The following is a 23,351-nucleotide window of genomic DNA, read 5'->3' as shown; positions in this document are numbered from 1 at the left end:
TAAAACTCTTGTGAAATAATAACATGTTCCACCCTAAATATACATATTTTATTTTAGTATAGTTTCTGTTCTCCACCCATCTGTTTATACTGTTCCCATCTGTTTATACTGTTCCCACCTGTTTATACTGTTCAGATTATTATATTGTTTATACTATATTGTGTGTTTATTGCTTATATTATACTTTGCTTATTGTTTTATTATATAATATTTTTGCTAAAAATGTACCAAGGGGGAGTAGCACTCGAATTTCGTTGTATGCAAATGCAATGACAATAAAGGCTATTCTATTCTATTCTATTCTATGAGTATACTTTGGCACACGTTTTGGCTCCCAAGAGTGCACTTTAGCACGTGTTTGTCCCCTAGAGGGCACTTAAGCACGTGTTTGGGCTCCTAAGAGAGCACTTTAGCACACGATTTGGCTTGTAGAGGACACTTTAACACTTGTTTGGGCTCCTAGAGGGCACTTTAGCACAGGGTTTGGCTCGTAGAGGACACTTTAACACGTGTTTGGGCTCCTGGAGGGCACTTTAGCACAAATTTTGGTTTCTAGAGGGCACTTTACACCATGTTTAGGCTCATAGAGGGAACTTTAGCACAAGTTTTGGTTTCTGGAGGGTACTCTAGCATGTTTGGCTCCTTGATGGAACTTTAGCACACGTTTTGGCTCCTATGAGGATACTTTGGCACACGTTTTGGCTCCCAAGAGTGCACTTTAGCATGTGTTTGAGCTCCTAGAGGGCACTTTAGCACCTGTTTTGGCTCCTAAGAAAGCACTTTAGCACACGATTTGGCTCCCAAGAGAGCACTTTAGCACACGTTTTGGCTTCAAAGACTCACTTTAGCACACTTTTTGGCTCCTAGAGGGTACTTTAACACGTGTTTAGGCTCCTAGATGGCACTTTGGCACAGGGTTGTGCTCGTAGAGGACACTTTAACACGTGTTTGGGCTCCTAGAGGGCACTTTAGCACAAGTTTTGGTTTCTAGAGGGCACTTTACCACGTGTTTAGGCTCCTAGAGGGAACTTTAGCACAAGTTTTGGTTTCTAGAGGGCACTTTACCACGTTTTTAGGCTCCTAGAGGGAACTTTAGCAGAAGTTTTGGTTTCTAGAGACTACTCTGGCATGTTTGGCTCCTAGAGGGCACTTCAGCACACGTTTTGGCTCCAAATAGGATACTTTAGCACACGTTTTTGGTCCCAAGAGAGCACTTTATAAGACGTTTTGGCTTCCAAGATGTCACTTTAGCACATGTTTTGACTCCTGAAGAATTAAAAATCATTGTGTGAAGTATCATAATCATGTGTTAGTATGTGTATTAGTAATGATTAATAAGAGTGTGATAATCAATGATTGAAGAATTAATAATCATATGTTAGCGTGTGTATTAGTAATGATTAATAAGAATGTGATAAGTGTGATTATAAGGTATTATCATTTAAAAGTGTGATAGTGATTAGTCCAAGCTCAAACTTTTCTGCTTCCAGCAAAGCATACAGACTTTTGACTCAAGCTTTTCTGCTTTCTCCAAAAGCACACGAACAGTCAGTCAGTCAAGGTCACAAAGACAATGAACTAGCCATGTTGCAAATATGCACCTGGCAAAGTTAGTTGAGATTAGGGAAATTGCTGTACGTGTTGTGCTTTCTTCACAGATAAAGAAGAAGACTCCTGCTATACAGAGGATACTCCTACGCACAGGGAGGAAGATGGAGGCTGGAGGATTGCTACTTCTAAAATACACATATGCACGCACAAAGCGCGAAACATAACCACGCCTTTGTAACAAGTTTATATGCTGGAGCAGATAGAATAGATATCAGAACTTCTTGCCTCTGATCACGGGTACTGTGTGTTCACAGATACTCTAGATAGAGACTAGAACATTTCTCCAGACGTCTGTATCATTCCGATGTTCATCCTGCTAGTAAATGCCTGCTGGCGCACTAAACTACCAACGACTCTGCTGACTCCAGAAAGCCTCCTGTAGAATTTGAATTACGCAATATATATACTCTGTGAGGTCCTTCTGATTTTGACAAAAATTTTGTGTGTAAAATTCCTACACTCCCAAGACTGCACTTTAGCACGTGTTGGGGCTCCTAAGAGAGCACTTTAGCACGTGTTTTGGCTCCTAGAGGGCACTTGAGCACGTGTTTAGGCTCCTAGAGGGCACTTTAGCACACGTTTTGGCTCCTAGAGGACACTTTAACACGTGTTTGGGCTCCTGGAGGGCACTTTAGCACAAGTTTTGGTTTCTAGAGGGCACTTTACCACGTGTTTAGGCTACTAGATTCCACTTTAGCACACTTTTTGGCTCCTATGAGGATACTTTGGCACACGTTTTGGCTCCCAAAAGTGCACTTTAGCACATGTTTGGGCTCCTAAGAGAGCACTTTAGCACACGATTTGGCTCCCAAGAGAGCACTTTAGTACACATATTGGCTTCCAAGATGGCACTTTAGCACACGTTTTGGCTCCTAGAGGGCAATTATGTGTGTGTTTAGAATCCTAGAGGGCACTTAAGCACAAATTTGGCTCCTAGATGGAACTTTAGCACACATTTTGGCTCTTATGAGGATACTCTGGCACACGTTTTGGCTCCCAAAAGTGCACTTTAGCACGTGTTTGGGCTCCTAGAGGGCACTTTAGCACGTGTTTGGGCTCCTAAGAGAGCACTTAAGCACACGATTTGGCTCCCAAGAGAGCACTTTAGCAGAAGTTTTGGCTTCCAAGATGGCACTTTAGCACACGTTTTGGCTCCTAGAGGGCACTTAAGCATGTGTTTAGGATCCTAGAGGGCACTTTAGCACAGGGTTTGGCTCGTATAGGACAGTTTAACACGTATATGGGCACTTAGAGGGCACTTTAGCACAAGTTTTGGTTTCTAGAGGGCACTTTACCACGTGTTTAGGCTCCAAGAGGCAACTTTAGCACAAGTTTTGGTTTCTAGAGAGTACTCTGGCATGTTTTGGCTTCCAAGATGGGACTTTAGCACACGTTTTGGCTCCAAGAGGGCATTTTAGCAAGTGTTTAGGCTCCTAGAGGGCTCTTGGGCACATGTTTTGGCTCCCAAGACTGCACTTTAGCACGTGTTTGGGCTCCAAGAGGGCACTTTAGCGCGTGTTGGGGCTCCTAAGAGAACACTTTAGCCCGTGTTTGGGCTCCTAGAGGGCACTTTAGCGGATGTTTTGTCTTCCAAGACGGCACTTTAGCACACGTTTTGGCTCCTAGAGTGCACTTCATCACGTGTTTAGGCTCCTAGAGGGCACTTTAGCACAGGTTTTGGCTCCCAAGACTGCACTTTTGCACGTTTTTGGGCTCCAAGAGGGCACTTTAGCACGTGTTTAGACTCCTAGAAGGAACTTTAGCACAAGTTTTGGTTTCTAGAGGGTAATCTAGCATGGGGTTTGGCTCGTAGAGGACACTTTAACATGTGTTTTGGCTCGTAGAGGGCACATTAGCACAAGTTTTTTTTTCTAGAGAGCACTTTAGCACACTTTTTGGCTTCCAAGACGGCACTTTTGATCACGGTTTGGCTCCTAGAGGGCACTTTAGCTTGTGTTTAGACTTCTAGAGGGCACTTTAGCACAAGTTCTGTCCCCTAGAGGACACTTTAACAGGCGTTTAGGTTCCTAGGGGACACTTTAGCACGAGTTTTGGTTTCTAGAGGGCGCTTTACCACGTGTTTAGGCTCCTAGAGGGCACTTCATCGCGTGATTAGGCTCCTAGAGGGCACTTTAGCACAGGTTTTGGCTCGTAGAGGACACTTCAAGATGTGTTTGGGCTCCTGGAGGGCACTTTAGCACAAGTTTTGGTTTCTAGAGGGCACTTTACCACTTGTTTAGGCTTCTAGAGGGAATTTTAGCGCAAGTTTTGGTTTCTAGAGGGTGCTCTAGCATATTTGGCTCCTAGAGGGCACTTTAGCACACGTGTTTTGGCTCCAAAGAGGATACTTTAGCAGACGTTTCCGCTCCCAAGAATGCACTTTTGCACGTGTTTGTGCTCCAAGAGGGCACTTTAGCACGTGTTTAGGCTCCTAGAGGGAACTTTAGCACAAGTTTTGGTTTCTAGAGGGTAATCTAGCATGGGCTTTGGCTCGTAGAGGACACTTTAACATGTGTTTTGGCTCGTAGAGGGCACTTTAGCACAAGTTTTGTTTCCTAGAGAGCACTTTAGCACACTTTTTGGCTTCCAAGACGGCACTTTTGATCACGGTTTGGCTCCTAGAGTGCACTTTTGCTTGTGTTTAGACTTCTAGAGGGCACTTTAGCACAAGTTCTTTCCCCTAGAGGACACGTTAACACGCGTTTGGGTTCCTAGGGGACACTTTAGCACGAATTTTGGTTTCTAGAGCGTACTCTGGCATGTTTGGCTCCTAGAGAGCACTTTATCACACGATTTGACTCCCAAGAGAGCAGTTTAGCACACGTTTTGGCTTCCAAGATGGCACTTTAGAACACGTTTTGGTTTCTAGAGGGCACTTTAGCACAAGTTTTGGTATCTAAAGGGCACTTAACTACGTGTTTAGGCTCCTAGAGGGAACTTTAGCACAAGGTTTGGTTTCTAGAGGGTACTCTAGCATGTTCTGCTCCTATATGTAACTTTAGAACACGTATTGGCTCTAAAAAGGATTCTTTGTTACACAGTTTGGCTCCCAAGAGAGTACTTTAGCACACGTATTGGCTTCCAAGATGGCACTTTAGCACACGTTTTGGCTCCTAGAGGGCACTTAAGCATGTGTTTAGGCTTCTAGAGGGCAATTTAGCACAGGGTTTGGCTAGTATAGGACACTTTCACACTTTTTTCGGCTCCTAGAGGGCACTTTAGCACAGGGTTTGGCTCCAAAGAGGATACTTTAGCACAGGTTTTGACTCCCTAAGGAGCACTTTAGCAGACGTTTTGGCTTCCAAGACGGCACTTTAGCACACGTTTTGGCTCCTAGAGGGCACTTTAGTAAGTGCTTAGGCTGCTAGAGGGCACTCTAGCACAAGTTTTGTCCCCTAGTGGACACTTTAACACGTGTTTGCGCACTTAGAGGGCACTTTAGCACAAGTTTTGGTTTCTAGAGGGCACTTTACCACGTGTTTGGCTCCTAGAGGGCACTTTGGCACACGTTTTGCTCCAAAGAGGATACTTTAGCACAAGTTTGACTCCCAAGAGAGCACTTTAGCAGACGTTTTGGCTTCCAAGACGGCACTTTAGCACACGTTTTGGCTCCTAGAGGGCACTTTAGCACATGTTTTGGCTCCCAAGACTGCACTTTCGCACGTGTTTGGGCTCCAAGAGGGCACTTTAGCACGTGTTTTGGCTCCCAAGACTGCACTTTAGCACGTGTTTGGGCTCCAAGAGGGCACTTTAACACGGGTTTGGGTTCCTAGGGGACACTTTAGCACGAGTGTTGGTTTCTAGAGGGCACTTTACCACGTGTTTAAGCTCCTAGAGGGCACGTTAGCACAAGTTTTGGTTTCTAGAGGGTACTCTAGCATGTTCTGCTCCTAGATGGAACTTTAGCACACGTATTGGCTGTAAAAAGGATACTTTGGTACACGTTTTGGCTCCCAAAAGTGCACTTTAGCATATGTTTGGGCTCCTAGAGGGCACTTTAGCTTGTGTTTGGGCTCCTAAGAGGGCACTTTAGCATGTGTTGGGCTCCTAAGAGAGCACTTTAGCACGTGTTTGGGCTCCTAGAGGGAACTTATGCACGTGATATGGATCCTAAGAGAGCACTTTAGCACATGTTTTGGCTTTCAAGAGAGCACTTTAGCACATGTTTTGGCTTCCAAGATGGCACTTTAGCACATGTTCTGGTTTCAAGAGGGTACTCTGGCATGTTTGGCTCCTAGAGGGCACTTTAGCACAGGTTTTGGCTCCCAAAAAAATACTTTAGTACAAGTTTCCGCTCCCAAGAGTGCACTTTTGCACGTTTTTGGGCTACAAGAGGGGACTTTAGAATGTGCTGGGCTTCTAAGAGAGCATTTTAGCACGTGTTTGGGCTCCTAGATTGCAGTTTTGCATGTGCTATGGATCCTAAGAGAGCACTTTAGCACACTTTTTGGCTTCCAAGATGGCACTTTAGCACACATTTTGGCTCCTAGAGGCCACTTAAGCACTATTTAGGCTCCTAGAGGGCACTTCAGAACAGGATTTGGCTCTTAGAGGACACTTTAACACGTGTTTGGGCTCCTAGATGGCACTTTAGCACAAATTTTGGTTTCTAGACGGCACTTTAGCACAGGTTTTAGCTTCCAAGACGGCACTATAGATCAGGTTTTGGCTCCTAGAGGGCAATTTACCACGTTTTTAGGCTCCTAGAGGGAACTTTAGCAGAAGTTTTGGTTTCTAGAGACTACTCTGGCATGTTTGGCTCCTAGAGGGCACTTCAGCACACGTTTTGGCTCCAAATAGGATACTTTAGCACACGTTTTTGGTCCCAAGAGAGCACTTTATAAGACGTTTTGGCTTCCAAGATGTCACTTTAGCACATGTTTTGACTCCTGAAGAATTAAAAATCATTGTGTGAAGTATCATAATCATGTGTTAGTATGTGTATTAGTAATGATTAATAAGAGTGTGATAATCAATGATTGAAGAATTAATAATCATATGTTAGCGTGTGTATTAGTAATGATTAATAAGAATGTGATAAGTGTGATTATAAGGTATTATCATTTAAAAGTGTGATAGTGATTAGTCCAAGCTCAAACTTTTCTGCTTCCAGCAAAGCATACAGACTTTTGACTCAAGCTTTTCTGCTTTCTCCAAAAGCACACGAACAGTCAGTCAGTCAAGGTCACAAAGACAATGAACTAGCCATGTTGCAAATATGCACCTGGCAAAGTTAGTTGAGATTAGGGAAATTGCTGTACGTGTTGTGCTTTCTTCACAGATAAAGAAGAAGACTCCTGCTATACAGAGGATACTCCTACGCACAGGGAGGAAGATGGAGGCTGGAGGATTGCTACTTCTAAAATACACATATGCACGCACAAAGCGCGAAACATAACCACGCCTTTGTAACAAGTTTATATGCTGGAGCAGATAGAATAGATATCAGAACTTCTTGCCTCTGATCACGGGTACTGTGTGTTCACAGATACTCTAGATAGAGACTAGAACATTTCTCCAGACGTCTGTATCATTCCGATGTTCATCCTGCTAGTAAATGCCTGCTGGCGCACTAAACTACCAACGACTCTGCTGACTCCAGAAAGCCTCCTGTAGAATTTGAATTACGCAATATATATACTCTGTGAGGTCCTTCTGATTTTGACAAAAATTTTGTGTGTAAAATTCCTACACTCCCAAGACTGCACTTTAGCACGTGTTGGGGCTCCTAAGAGAGCACTTTAGCACGTGTTTTGGCTCCTAGAGGGCACTTGAGCACGTGTTTAGGCTCCTAGAGGGCACTTTAGCACACGTTTTGGCTCCTAGAGGACACTTTAACACGTGTTTGGGCTCCTGGAGGGCACTTTAGCACAAGTTTTGGTTTCTAGAGGGCACTTTACCACGTGTTTAGGCTACTAGATTCCACTTTAGCACACTTTTTGGCTCCTATGAGGATACTTTGGCACACGTTTTGGCTCCCAAAAGTGCACTTTAGCACATGTTTGGGCTCCTAAGAGAGCACTTTAGCACACGATTTGGCTCCCAAGAGAGCACTTTAGTACACATATTGGCTTCCAAGATGGCACTTTAGCACACGTTTTGGCTCCTAGAGGGCAATTATGTGTGTGTTTAGAATCCTAGAGGGCACTTAAGCACAAATTTGGCTCCTAGATGGAACTTTAGCACACATTTTGGCTCTTATGAGGATACTCTGGCACACGTTTTGGCTCCCAAAAGTGCACTTTAGCACGTGTTTGGGCTCCTAGAGGGCACTTTAGCACGTGTTTGGGCTCCTAAGAGAGCACTTAAGCACACGATTTGGCTCCCAAGAGAGCACTTTAGCAGAAGTTTTGGCTTCCAAGATGGCACTTTAGCACACGTTTTGGCTCCTAGAGGGCACTTAAGCATGTGTTTAGGATCCTAGAGGGCACTTTAGCACAGGGTTTGGCTCGTATAGGACAGTTTAACACGTATATGGGCACTTAGAGGGCACTTTAGCACAAGTTTTGGTTTCTAGAGGGCACTTTACCACGTGTTTAGGCTCCAAGAGGCAACTTTAGCACAAGTTTTGGTTTCTAGAGAGTACTCTGGCATGTTTTGGCTTCCAAGATGGGACTTTAGCACACGTTTTGGCTCCAAGAGGGCATTTTAGCAAGTGTTTAGGCTCCTAGAGGGCTCTTGGGCACATGTTTTGGCTCCCAAGACTGCACTTTAGCACGTGTTTGGGCTCCAAGAGGGCACTTTAGCGCGTGTTGGGGCTCCTAAGAGAACACTTTAGCCCGTGTTTGGGCTCCTAGAGGGCACTTTAGCGGATGTTTTGTCTTCCAAGACGGCACTTTAGCACACGTTTTGGCTCCTAGAGTGCACTTCATCACGTGTTTAGGCTCCTAGAGGGCACTTTAGCACAGGTTTTGGCTCCCAAGACTGCACTTTTGCACGTTTTTGGGCTCCAAGAGGGCACTTTAGCACGTGTTTAGACTCCTAGAAGGAACTTTAGCACAAGTTTTGGTTTCTAGAGGGTAATCTAGCATGGGGTTTGGCTCGTAGAGGACACTTTAACATGTGTTTTGGCTCGTAGAGGGCACATTAGCACAAGTTTTTTTTTCTAGAGAGCACTTTAGCACACTTTTTGGCTTCCAAGACGGCACTTTTGATCACGGTTTGGCTCCTAGAGGGCACTTTAGCTTGTGTTTAGACTTCTAGAGGGCACTTTAGCACAAGTTCTGTCCCCTAGAGGACACTTTAACAGGCGTTTAGGTTCCTAGGGGACACTTTAGCACGAGTTTTGGTTTCTAGAGGGCGCTTTACCACGTGTTTAGGCTCCTAGAGGGCACTTCATCGCGTGATTAGGCTCCTAGAGGGCACTTTAGCACAGGTTTTGGCTCGTAGAGGACACTTCAAGATGTGTTTGGGCTCCTGGAGGGCACTTTAGCACAAGTTTTGGTTTCTAGAGGGCACTTTACCACTTGTTTAGGCTTCTAGAGGGAATTTTAGCGCAAGTTTTGGTTTCTAGAGGGTGCTCTAGCATATTTGGCTCCTAGAGGGCACTTTAGCACACGTGTTTTGGCTCCAAAGAGGATACTTTAGCAGACGTTTCCGCTCCCAAGAATGCACTTTTGCACGTGTTTGTGCTCCAAGAGGGCACTTTAGCACGTGTTTAGGCTCCTAGAGGGAACTTTAGCACAAGTTTTGGTTTCTAGAGGGTAATCTAGCATGGGCTTTGGCTCGTAGAGGACACTTTAACATGTGTTTTGGCTCGTAGAGGGCACTTTAGCACAAGTTTTGTTTCCTAGAGAGCACTTTAGCACACTTTTTGGCTTCCAAGACGGCACTTTTGATCACGGTTTGGCTCCTAGAGTGCACTTTTGCTTGTGTTTAGACTTCTAGAGGGCACTTTAGCACAAGTTCTTTCCCCTAGAGGACACGTTAACACGCGTTTGGGTTCCTAGGGGACACTTTAGCACGAATTTTGGTTTCTAGAGCGTACTCTGGCATGTTTGGCTCCTAGAGAGCACTTTATCACACGATTTGACTCCCAAGAGAGCAGTTTAGCACACGTTTTGGCTTCCAAGATGGCACTTTAGAACACGTTTTGGTTTCTAGAGGGCACTTTAGCACAAGTTTTGGTATCTAAAGGGCACTTAACTACGTGTTTAGGCTCCTAGAGGGAACTTTAGCACAAGGTTTGGTTTCTAGAGGGTACTCTAGCATGTTCTGCTCCTATATGTAACTTTAGAACACGTATTGGCTCTAAAAAGGATTCTTTGTTACACAGTTTGGCTCCCAAGAGAGTACTTTAGCACACGTATTGGCTTCCAAGATGGCACTTTAGCACACGTTTTGGCTCCTAGAGGGCACTTAAGCATGTGTTTAGGCTTCTAGAGGGCAATTTAGCACAGGGTTTGGCTAGTATAGGACACTTTCACACTTTTTTCGGCTCCTAGAGGGCACTTTAGCACAGGGTTTGGCTCCAAAGAGGATACTTTAGCACAGGTTTTGACTCCCTAAGGAGCACTTTAGCAGACGTTTTGGCTTCCAAGACGGCACTTTAGCACACGTTTTGGCTCCTAGAGGGCACTTTAGTAAGTGCTTAGGCTGCTAGAGGGCACTCTAGCACAAGTTTTGTCCCCTAGTGGACACTTTAACACGTGTTTGCGCACTTAGAGGGCACTTTAGCACAAGTTTTGGTTTCTAGAGGGCACTTTACCACGTGTTTGGCTCCTAGAGGGCACTTTGGCACACGTTTTGCTCCAAAGAGGATACTTTAGCACAAGTTTGACTCCCAAGAGAGCACTTTAGCAGACGTTTTGGCTTCCAAGACGGCACTTTAGCACACGTTTTGGCTCCTAGAGGGCACTTTAGCACATGTTTTGGCTCCCAAGACTGCACTTTCGCACGTGTTTGGGCTCCAAGAGGGCACTTTAGCACGTGTTTTGGCTCCCAAGACTGCACTTTAGCACGTGTTTGGGCTCCAAGAGGGCACTTTAACACGGGTTTGGGTTCCTAGGGGACACTTTAGCACGAGTGTTGGTTTCTAGAGGGCACTTTACCACGTGTTTAAGCTCCTAGAGGGCACGTTAGCACAAGTTTTGGTTTCTAGAGGGTACTCTAGCATGTTCTGCTCCTAGATGGAACTTTAGCACACGTATTGGCTGTAAAAAGGATACTTTGGTACACGTTTTGGCTCCCAAAAGTGCACTTTAGCATATGTTTGGGCTCCTAGAGGGCACTTTAGCTTGTGTTTGGGCTCCTAAGAGGGCACTTTAGCATGTGTTGGGCTCCTAAGAGAGCACTTTAGCACGTGTTTGGGCTCCTAGAGGGAACTTATGCACGTGATATGGATCCTAAGAGAGCACTTTAGCACATGTTTTGGCTTTCAAGAGAGCACTTTAGCACATGTTTTGGCTTCCAAGATGGCACTTTAGCACATGTTCTGGTTTCAAGAGGGTACTCTGGCATGTTTGGCTCCTAGAGGGCACTTTAGCACAGGTTTTGGCTCCCAAAAAAATACTTTAGTACAAGTTTCCGCTCCCAAGAGTGCACTTTTGCACGTTTTTGGGCTACAAGAGGGGACTTTAGAATGTGCTGGGCTTCTAAGAGAGCATTTTAGCACGTGTTTGGGCTCCTAGATTGCAGTTTTGCATGTGCTATGGATCCTAAGAGAGCACTTTAGCACACTTTTTGGCTTCCAAGATGGCACTTTAGCACACATTTTGGCTCCTAGAGGCCACTTAAGCACTATTTAGGCTCCTAGAGGGCACTTCAGAACAGGATTTGGCTCTTAGAGGACACTTTAACACGTGTTTGGGCTCCTAGATGGCACTTTAGCACAAATTTTGGTTTCTAGACGGCACTTTAGCACAGGTTTTAGCTTCCAAGACGGCACTATAGATCAGGTTTTGGCTCCTAGAGGGCAATTTAGCATGTGTGTTGGCTCCTAGAGGGAACTTTAGCACACGTTATGTCCCATAGAAGATACTTTAACGCGTGTTTGGGCTCCTAGAGGACACTCTAGCACAAGTTTTGGTTTCCAGAGGGCACTTTACCATGTGTATAGGCTCCTAGAGGGAACTGTAGCACAAGTTTTGGCTCTCAAGAGAGCACTTTAGCACATGTTTTGGCTTCCAATATGGCACTTTAGCACAAGTTTTGGCTCCTAGAGGGCACTGAAGAACGTGTTTAGGCTCCTAGAGGGTACTTTCGCACAGGATTTGGCTCCTAGAGTACACTTTTACACGTGTTTGGGCTGCTAGAGGGCACTTTAGCACCAGTTTTGGTTTCTAGAAGGTACTCTAGCATGTTTGGCTCCTAGAGGGCACTTTAGCACAAATTTTGGCTGCCGAGAGTGCTCTTTAGCACGTGTTTGGGCTCGTAAGAGAGCACTTTAGCACACGATTTGGCTGTCAAGAGAGCACTTTAGCACATGTTTTGGCTTCTAAGATGGCACTTTAGCAAACGTTTTGGCTCCTAGAGGGCACTGAAGCACGTGTTTAGGCTCCTAGAGTGTACTTTCGCACAGGATTTGGCTCCTAGAGGACACTTTAACACGTGTTTGGGCTGCTAGAGGGCACTTTAGCACAAGTTTTGGTTTCTAGAGGGCACTTTAGCACACGTTTTAGCTTCCAAGACAGCACTATAGATCACATGTTTAAGCTCCTAGAGGACAATTTAGCACAAGTTTTGGTTTCTAGAGGGCACTTTACCACGTGTTTAGGCTCCTAGAGGGAACTTTAGCACAAGTTCTGGTTTCTAGAGGGTACTCTAGCACACGTTTTTGCTCCTAGAGGGCACTTTCGAACAGGATTTTGCTCTTAGAGGACACTTTAACACGTGTTTGGGCTCCTAGAGGGCACTTTAGCACAAGTTTTGGTTTCTACAGGGAACTTTCGCACACGTTTTAGCTTCTAAGACGGCACTATAGATCACCTGTTTGGGCTTCTAGAGGACAATTTAGCACAAGTTTTGGTTTCTAGAGGGCACTTAACCACGTGTTTAGGATCCTAGAGGAAAGTTTAGCACAAGTTTTGGTTTCTAGAGGGTACTCTAGCATGTTTAGAGGGCACTTTAGCACACGTTTTGGGTCTCAACAGTGCCCTTTACCACGTGTTTGGCCTCCTAGAGGGTACTTTAGCACACGTTTTGTTTCCCAAGAGTGCACTTTAGCACGTGTTTGGGCTCCTAAGAGAGCACTTAAGCACGTGTTTAGGCTCCTAGAGGGAACTTTAGCACACATTTTAATTTCTAGAGGGTCCTCTAGCATGTTTGGCTCCTAGAGGGCACTTGAGCACACGTTTTGGCTCCCAAGAGTGCACTTTAGCACGTGCTTTGGCTTCCAAGATGGCTCTTTAGATCACGTTTTGGCTTCTAGAGGGCATGTAAGCATGTCTTTAGGCTCCTAGAGGGCACTTTAGCACAGGATTTGGCTCTTAGAGGACACTTTAACACGTGTTTGGGCTCCTAGAGGGAACTTTAGCACAAGTTTTGGTTTCTAGAGAGCACTTTAGCACACGGTTTAGCTTCCAAGCTGGCACTATAGATCACGTTTTTGGCTCCCAGAGGGCACTTTAGCAAGTGTTTAGGCTCCTAGGGGGCACTTTAGCACATGTTTTGGTTTCTAGAGGGTACTCTGGCATGTTTGGCTCCTAGAGGGCACTTTAGCACACGTTTTGGCTCCGAAGAGGATACTTTAGCACAAGTTTTGGTTTCTAGAGGGTACTCTAGCATGTTTGGCTCCTAGAGGACATATTAGCACACGTTTTGGCTCCCAACAGTGCCCTTTACCACGTTTTTGGGCTCCTAGAGGGCACTTTAGCAAGTGTTTAGGCTCCTAGAGGTCACTTAAGCACACGTTTTGGATTCCAAGACAGCACTTTAGCACCTGTTTTGGCTCTCAAGATGGCACATTAGCACACATTTTTAATCCTAGAGTGCATTTAAGCATGTGTTTAGGCTCCTAGAAAGCACTTTTGCACGGGGTTTGGCTCGTAGAGGACACTTTAACAAGTGTTTTTTGGCTCGTAGATGGCACAATAGCACAAGTTTTGGTTTCTAGAGGACACTTTAGCACACGTTTTGGCTTCCAAGACGGCACTTTAGATCAAGTTTTGGCTCCTAGAGGGCACTTTAGCACACGTTTTGGCTCCCAAGAGTGCACTTTACAACGTGTTTGGGCTCCTAAGAGAGCACTTTAGCACACGTTTTGGCTCCTAGAGGGAACTTTAGCACGTCTTTAGGCTCCTAGAGGGCACTTTAGCACAAGTTTTGGTTCTAGAGAGTACTCTAGCATGTTTGGCTCCCAGAGGGAACTTTAGCACACGTTTTGGCTCCCAAGAGTAAATTTTAGCACGTGTTGGTAACACGTTAGGGCTCCTAGAGGGAACTTTAGCATGTGTTTGGGCTCCTAAGAGAGCACTTTAGCACACGTTTTGGCTCTCAAGAAAGCACTTTAGCACACATTTCGGTTTCTAGAGGGCACTTTATGTCGTGTTTAGGCTCCTAGAGGGAACTTTAGCAAAAGTTTTTGCTCCTAGAGGACACTTAAGCTTGTGTTTGGGCTCCTAGAGGACACTTTAGCACAGGTTTTGGTTTCTAGAGTGCACTTTAGCACACATTTTGTCTTCCAAGAAGGCACTTTAGATCCCATTTTGGCTCCTAGAGGGCACTTTAGCACAGGTTTAGGCTCCTAGAGGGCACTTTAGCAAACATTTTAACCAAAGAGGACACTTTCACACTTGTTTGGGCTCCTAGAGGGCACTTTAGCACAAGTTTTGGTTTAAAGAGGGCACTTTACCAAGTGTTTAGGCTCCTAAAGGGAACTTTAGCACAGGTTTTGGTTTCTACAGGGTACTCTGGCATGTTTGGCTCCTAGACGGCACCTTAGCACACGATTTTGGTCCCAAGAGGATACTTCAGCACACATTTTTGTTCCCAAGAATGCACTTGTGCATGTGTTCGGGCCCCCAGAGGGCACTTAAGCACGTGTTTAGGCTCATAGAGGGCACTTTTAGCACAGGGTTTGGCTTGTAGAGGACACTTTTACACGCGTTTGGGCTCCTAAAGGGCACTTTAGCACAAGTTTTGGTTTCTAGAGGGCACTTTAGCAAAAGTTTTGGCTTCCAAAACGGAACTTTAGCACACGTTTTTGTTCCTAGAGGGCACTTAAGCACGTATTTAGGCTCCTAGAAGGCACTTTAGCAAACACTTTGGCTCGTAGAGGACTTCTTAATACGTTTTTAGGCTCCTAGAGGGCACTTTAGCACACATTTTGGTTTCTAGAGGGTACTCTAGCATGTTTGGCTCCTAGAGGGCACTTATGCACACGTTTTGGCTCCCAAGAGTGCACTTTAGCACGTGCTTTGGCTTCCGAAATGGTACTTTAGATCAGGTTTTGGCTCCTAGAGGGAACTTTAGCACACGTTTTGGATTCCAAGACAGCACTTTAGCACACGTTTTGGCTCTCAAGATGGCACTTTGGCACACATTTTCAATCCTAAAGTGCATTTAAGCATGTGTTTAGGCTCCTAGAAAGCACTTTTGCACGGGGTTTGGCTCGTAGAGGACACTTTAACAAGTGTTTTTTGGCTCGTAGAGGGCACAATAGCACAAGTTTTGGTTTCTAGAGGGCACTTTAGCACATGTTTTGGCTTCCAAGACGGCACTTTAGATCAAGTTTTGGCTCCTAGAGGGTACTTTAGCACACGTTTTGGCTCCTAGAGGGAACTTTAGCACATTTTTAGGCTTCTAGAGGGCACTTTAGCAAACATTTTGTCCCATAGAGGACACTTTCACACTTGTTTGGGCTTCTAGAGGGCACTTTAGCACAAGTTTTGGTTTAAAGAGGGCACTTTACCAAGTGTTTAGGCTCCTAAAGGGAACTTTAGCACAAGTTTTGGTTTCTAGAGGGTAATCTGGCATGTTTGGCTCCTAGAGGGCACTTTAGCACACATTTTGGCTCCAATTAGGATACTTTAGCACACCTTTTGGCTCCCAAGACTGCACTTTAGCACGTGTTTGGGCTCCTAGAGGGAACTTTAGCACATGCTTTGGCTCCTAAGAAAGCATTTTAGCACATGTTTGGGCTCCTAGAGGGCACTTTAGCAGATGTTTTGGCTTCCAAAATGTCACTTTAGCACACGTTTTGGCTCCTAGAGGGCACTTTAGCACTTTTTTTTGTCCCCTAGTCGACACTTTAACACGTGTTTGGGCTCCTAGAGAGCACTTTAACACACGTTTTGGTTTCTAGAGGGCACTTTAGCATGTTTGCCTCCTAGAGGGAACTTTAGCACACATTTTGGCTCCCAAGAGTGCACCTTAGCACGTGTTTTGGCTCCTAAGAGAGCAATTTAGCACACGTTTAGGCTCCTAGAGGGCACTTAAGCACGTGTTTGGGCTCCTAGAGGGAACTTTAGCACATGCTTTGGCTCCTAAAAGAGCACTTTAGCACGTGTTTGGGCTATTAAAGGGCACTTTAGCATGTGTTCGGGCTCCTTAGAGAGCACTTTAGCACACGATTTGGCTCCCAAGAGAGCAGTTAAGCACAACTTTTGGCTTCCAAGATGTTACTTTAGCTCATGTTTTGGCTCCTAGAGGGAACTTAAGTGTGTGTTTAGGCTCCTAGAGGGCACTTTTGCACAAGTTTGGCTCGTAGAGGACACTTTAAGACGTGTTTGGGTTCCTAGAGAGAACTTTAGCACAAGGTTTGGCTCGTAGAGGACACTTTAAGACGTGTTTGCACTCCTGGAGGGCACTTTAGCACATGTTTTGGCTTCCAAGACGGCACTTTAGATCACGTTTTGACTCCTAGAGGGCACTTTAGCACAAGTTTTGTCCCCTAGTCGACATTTTAACATGTGTTTGGGCTCCTAGAGGGCACTTTAGCACACGTTTTGGTTTCTAGAGGGCATTTTACCACGTGTTTAGGCTCCTAGAGGGAACTTTAGCACAGGTTTTGGTTTCTAGAGGGTACTCTGACATGTTTGGCTCCTAGAGGGCACTTTAGCACACGTTTTGGCTCCAAAGAAGATACTTTAGCACACCTTTTGGCTCCCAAGACTGCACTTTAGCACATGTTTGGCCTCCTAGAGGGAACTTTAGCACATGCTTACGCTCCTAAGAGAGCACTTTAGCACGTGTTACGGCTCCTAGAGGGCACTTTAGCAGATGTTTTGGCTTCCAAAACGGCACTTTAGCACACGCTTTGGCTCCTAGAGGGCACTTAAGCACGTGTTTAGACACCTAGAGGGCACTTTAACACAGGGTTTGGCTCGTAGAGGACACTTTAACACGTGTTTGGGCTCCTGGAGGGCACTTTAGCACATGTTTTGGCTTCTAAAACGGCACTTTAGATCATGTTTTGGCTCCTAGAGGGCACTTTAGCAAGTGTTTAGGCTCTTAGAGGGCACTTTAGCACAAGTTTGGCTCGTAAAGGACACTTTAAGACGTGTTTGGGTTCCTAGAGAGAACTTTAGCACAAGGTTTGGCTCGTAAAGGACACTTTAAGACGTGTTCGGGCTCCTGGAGGGCACTTTAGCACAAGTTTTGGTTTCTAGAGGGCACTTTACCACGTGTTTAGGCTCCTAGAGGGAACTTTAGCACAAGGTTTGCTTTCTAAACGGTACTCTAGCATGTTTTGGCTTATAAGACGACACTTTAGATCACATTTTGGCTCCTAAAGGGCACTTTAGCACTAGTTTTGGTTTCTAGAGGGTACTTAACCACGTGTTTAGGCTCCTAGAGGGAACTCTAGCGTCAGGTTTGCTTTCTAAAGGGTACTCTAGCATGTTTTGGCTTCTAAGACGGCACTTTAGATCACGTTTTGGCTCCTAGAGGGCACTTTAGCAAGTGTCTAGGCTCCTAGAGGGCACATTAGCACAAGTTTTGGTTTCTAGAGGGCGCTTTAGCAGATGTTTTGGCTTCCAAAACGGCACTTTAGATCATGTTTTGGCTCCTAGAGGGAACTTTAGCAAAAGTTTTGTCCCCTTGTCAACACTTAAACACTTGTTTGGGCTCCTAGAGGGCACATTAGTACAAGTTTTGGCTCCAAAGAGGATACTTTAGCACACGTTTTGATCCCAAGACTGCACTTTAGCACGTGTTTGGGCTCCTAGAGGGAACTTTAGCACATGCTTTGGCTCCTAAGAGAGCACTTTAGCACATGTTTGGCTCGTAGAGGACACTTTAACAGGTGTTTGGGCTCCTGGAGGGCACTTTAGCACAAGTTTTGGTTTTTAGAGGGCACTTAACCACGTGTTTAGGCTCCTAGAGGGAACTTTAGCACAAGGTTTGCTTTCTAAAGGGTACTCTAGCATGTTTTGGCTTCTAAGACGGCACTTTAGATCACGTTTTGGCTCCTAGAGGGCGCTTTAGCAAGTGTTTTGGCTCCTAGAGGGCACTTTAGCATAAGTTTTGTCCCCTAGTCGACACTTTAACACGTGTTTGGGCTCCTAGAGGGTACTTTAGCACACGTTTTCATTTCTAGAGGGTACTTTACCACGTGTTTAGGCTCCTAGAGGGAACTTTAGCACACGTTTTGGTTTCTAGAGCGTACTCTGTTATGTTTGGCTCCTAGAGGGCACTTTAGCAAACGTTTTGGCTCCAAAGAGGTTACTTTAGCACACGTTTTGGCTTCCAAGACTGCACTTTAGCATGTGTTTGGGCTCCTAGAGGGAACTTTTGCACATGCTTTGGCTCCTAAGAGAGCACTTTAGCATGTGTTTGGGCTCCTAGAGGGCACTTAAGCAGATGTTTTGGCTTCCAAAACGGCACTTTAGCACACGTTTTGGCTCCTAGAGGGCACTTAAGCACAGGGTTTGGCTCGTAGAGGACACTTTAACACGTGTTTGGGCTCCTGGAGGGCACTTTAGCACATGTTTTGGTTTCTAGAGGGTAATCTGGCATATTTGGCTCCTAGAGGGCACTTTACCACATGTTTGGCTTGTAGAGGACACTTTAACACGTGTTTGGGCTCCTGGAGGGCACTTTAGCACATGTTTTGTTTTCCAGAGGGCACTTAACCACGTGTTTAGGCTCCTAGAGGGAACTTTAGCACAAGGTTTGCTTTCTAAAGGGTACTCTAGCATGTTTTGGCTTCTACGACGGCACTTTAGATCACGTTTTGGCTCCTAGAGGGCACTTTGGCAAGTGTTTTGGCTCCTAGAGGACACTTTAGCACAAGTTTTGGTTTCTAGAGGGCACTTTAGCACATGTTTTGGCTTCCAAGACGACACTTTAGCACACGTTTTGGCTCCTAGGGAGCACTTAAGCACGGGTTTGGGTTTCCTAGAGGGCACTTTAGCACTTGTTTGGGCTCCAAGAGAGTACTTTAGCACGTGTTTGGGCTCCTAGAGGGCACTTTACAGGTGTTTGGGCTCCTAAGAGAGCACTTTAGTACACGTTTTGGCTGCCAAAAGAGGACTTAAGCACACGTTTTGGCTTCCAAGACGGCACCTTAGCACACGTTTTGGCTCTCAAGAGAGCACTTTAGCATACTTTTTGGCTCCTAGAGGGTACTTTAGCACGTTTTTGTGCTCCTAGAGGTCACTTGAGCACATGTTTTGTCCCCTAGAGAACACTTTAGCACACATTTTGGCTCCCAAGAGTGCACTTTAGTACACGTTTTGGCTCCTAGAGGGAACTTAAGCTTGTGTTTAGGCTCCGAGAGGGCACTTTCGCACAAGTTTTGTCCCCTAGAGGACACTTTAACACGTGTTTGGGGTTACTAGAGGGCACTTTAGCACAAGTTTTGGTTTCTAGAGGGCACTTTACCACGTGTTTAGGCTCCTAGAGGGAACTTTAGCACAAGTTTTGGTTTCTAGAGGGTACTATAGCATTGTTGGCTCCTAGAGGGCACTTTAGTACACGTTTTGGCTAAAAAGAGGATACTTGAGCACATATTTTGGCTCCCAAGAGTGCACTTTAGCACGTGTTTTGGCTCCTAGAGGGCACTTTAGCACGTGTTTGGGCTTCTAAGAGAGTACATAAGCACAGGTTTTGGCTCCGAAGATAGCACTTTAACACGTGTTTTGGCTTCCAAGACGACATTTTAGCACACGTTTTGACTCAAACACGACACTTTAGCATGCGTTTTGGCTCCTAGAGGACACTTTAGCACAGGGTTGGGCTCGTAGAGGACACTTTAACACGTTTGGGCAGCTACAGGGTACTTTAGCACAAGTGTTGGTTTCTAGAGGGCACTTTAGAACACGTTTTGACTTCCAAGGCGGCACTTTAGATCACGTTTTGGCTCCTAGAGGAGACTTTAGCATGTCTTTAGGCTCCTAGAGGGCACATTAGCACAAGTTTTGTCCCCTAGAGGACACTTTAGCACGTGTTTGGCTCCTAGAGGGCACTTTAGCACACGTTTAGGCTCCAAAGAGGGCACTTTAGCATGTGTTTAGGCTCCAAGAGGGTACTTTAGTACAAGGTTTGGCTCGTAGAGGAAACTTTAACACGTGTTTTTGCTCCTAGAGGGCACTTTAGCTCAAGTGTTGGTTTCTAGAACGCACTTTAGCACACGTTTTATCTTCCAAAACGACACGTTAGATCACGTTTTGGCTCCTAGAGGGCCCTTTAGCACGTGTATAACCTCCTAGAGGGCACATTAGCACATGTTTTGTCCCCTAGAGGACACTTTAACACGTGTTTCGGCTCCCAAGATGATACTTTAGCACACGTTTTGGCTCCTAGAGGGTACTTTAGCACTTTTTTGTGCTCCTAGAGGGCACTTTAGCACAAGTTTTGTCCCCTAGAGGACACTTTAACACGTATTTGCGCTCCTAGAGGGCACTTTAGCACAAGTTTTGGAATTTAGAAAGCACTTTACCACAAGTTTAGGCTCCTAGAGGGAACTTTAGCACATGTGTGGGCTCCTAGAGGGAACTTTAGCACATGCTGTTGCTCTTAAGAGAGCACTTTAGCACACTTTTGGCTCCCAAGAGAGCGCTTTAGCACACGTTTTGGCTTCAAAGACGACACTTTAGCACACATTTTGGTTTCTAGGGTACACTTTAGCAGACGTTTTAGTTTCCAAGACGGCCCTTTAGATCACGTTTTGGCTCCTACAGGGCACTTTACCACGTGTTTAAGCTCCTAGAGGGCACTTTAACACAAGTTTTATACCCTAGAGGGCAATTTACCACGTGTTTAGGCTCCTAGAGGGAACTTTAGTACAAGTTTTGGTTTCTAGAGGGCACTTGACAACGTGTTTAGGCTCCTAGAGGGCACTTAAGCCCACATTTTGGCTCCCAAGAGTGCCCTTTAGCACGTTTTTGGGTTCCTAGAGGGCACTTTAACACGTGTTTTCACTCCCAAGAGGATACTTTAGCACACGTTTTGGCTCCCAAGAGTGCACTTTAGCACCTGTTTGGGCTCCTAGAGGGCACTTTAGCACATGTTTGGGCTCCTAGAGGGCACATTAGCACCTGCTTTGGTTCCTAAGAGAACACTTTAGCACATGTTTTGGCTCCCAAGAGAGCACTTTAGCACGTGTTTGGGCTCCTAGAGGGCACTTTAGCACACGTTTTGGCTCCCAATAAAGCACTTTAGCACACGTTTTGGCTCCTAAAGGGTACTTTAGCACGTTTTTAGGCTCCTAGAGGTCACTTTAGCACAAGTTTTGTCCCCTAGAGGACACTTTAACACGTGTTTGGGCTCCTACAGTGCATTTTAACACAATTTTTGGATTCTAGAGGGCACTTTACCACGTTTTTAGGCTCCTAGAGGGAACTTTAGCACAAGTTTAGGTTTTTAGAGGGTACTCTAGCATGTTTGGATCCTAGAGGGCACTTTAGCACACGTTTTGGCTCCCAAGAGTGCACTTTAGCACAATGTTTGGCTCGTAGAGATCACTTTAACACATGTTTGTGCTCCTAGAGGGCACTTCAGCACAAGGTTTGGCTTGTAGAGGACACTTTAACAAAAGTTTTGTGCCCAAGAGGACACTTTAGTGCACGTTTTGGCTCCCAAAAGTGCACTTTAGCACGTGTTTGGGCTCCTCGAGAGCACTTTAGCACCTTTTTGGGCTCCAAGAGAGCACTTTAGCACGTGTTTGGGCTCCTAGAGGGCAATTTAGCATGTATTTGGGCTCCTATGAGAGCACTTTAGCACAAGTTTTGGCTCCCAAGTGAGCCATTTAGCACACGTTTTGGCTTCAAAGATGGTACTTTAGCACAAGTTTTGTACCCTAGAGGACACTTTAACACGGGTTTGGGCTCCTAGAAGACACTTTAGCACAAGTTTTGGTTTCTAGAGGGCACTTTTCCACGTGTTTAGGCTCCTAGGGGGCACTTTAGCACGTGTTTGGCTCCTAGAGGGCACTTTAGCACACGTTTAGGCTCCAAAGAGGGCACTTTAGCATGTGTTTAGGCTCCAAGAGGGTACTTTAGTACAAGGTTTGGCTCGTAGAGGAAACTTTAACACGTGTTTTTGCTCCTAGAGGGCACTTTAGCTCAAGTGTTGGTTTCTAGAACGCACTTTAGCACACGTTTTATCTTCCAAAACGACACGTTAGATCACGTTTTGGCTCCTAGAGGGCCCTTTAGCACGTGTATAACCTCCTAGAGGGCACATTAGCACATGTTTTGTCCCCTAGAGGACACTTTAACACGTGTTTCGGCTCCCAAGATGATACTTTAGCACACGTTTTGGCTCCTAGAGGGTACTTTAGCACTTTTTTGTGCTCCTAGAGGGCACTTTAGCACAAGTTTTGTCCCCTAGAGGACACTTTAACACGTATTTGCGCTCCTAGAGGGCACTTTAGCACAAGTTTTGGAATTTAGAAAGCACTTTACCACAAGTTTAGGCTCCTAGAGGGAACTTTAGCACATGTGTGGGCTCCTAGAGGGAACTTTAGCACATGCTGTTGCTCTTAAGAGAGCACTTTAGCACACTTTTGGCTCCCAAGAGAGCGCTTTAGCACACGTTTTGGCTTCAAAGACGACACTTTAGCACACATTTTGGTTTCTAGGGTACACTTTAGCAGACGTTTTAGTTTCCAAGACGGCCCTTTAGATCACGTTTTGGCTCCTACAGGGCACTTTACCACGTGTTTAAGCTCCTAGAGGGCACTTTAACACAAGTTTTATACCCTAGAGGGCAATTTACCACGTGTTTAGGCTCCTAGAGGGAACTTTAGTACAAGTTTTGGTTTCTAGAGGGCACTTGACAACGTGTTTAGGCTCCTAGAGGGCACTTAAGCCCACATTTTGGCTCCCAAGAGTGCCCTTTAGCACGTTTTTGGGTTCCTAGAGGGCACTTTAACACGTGTTTTCACTCCCAAGAGGATACTTTAGCACACGTTTTGGCTCCCAAGAGTGCACTTTAGCACCTGTTTGGGCTCCTAGAGGGCACTTTAGCACATGTTTGGGCTCCTAGAGGGCACATTAGCACCTGCTTTGGTTCCTAAGAGAACACTTTAGCACATGTTTTGGCTCCCAAGAGAGCACTTTAGCACGTGTTTGGGCTCCTAGAGGGCACTTTAGCACACGTTTTGGCTCCCAATAAAGCACTTTAGCACACGTTTTGGCTCCTAAAGGGTACTTTAGCACGTTTTTAGGCTCCTAGAGGTCACTTTAGCACAAGTTTTGTCCCCTAGAGGACACTTTAACACGTGTTTGGGCTCCTACAGTGCATTTTAACACAATTTTTGGATTCTAGAGGGCACTTTACCACGTTTTTAGGCTCCTAGAGGGAACTTTAGCACAAGTTTAGGTTTTTAGAGGGTACTCTAGCATGTTTGGATCCTA

This window comes from Echiichthys vipera, assembly GCF_963691815.1.
Source record: "Echiichthys vipera genome assembly, chromosome: 23".
NCBI classification, from domain to species: Eukaryota; Metazoa; Chordata; class Actinopteri; order Perciformes; family Trachinidae; genus Echiichthys; species Echiichthys vipera.
Note: the sequence above shows the minus strand (reverse complement) of the source record.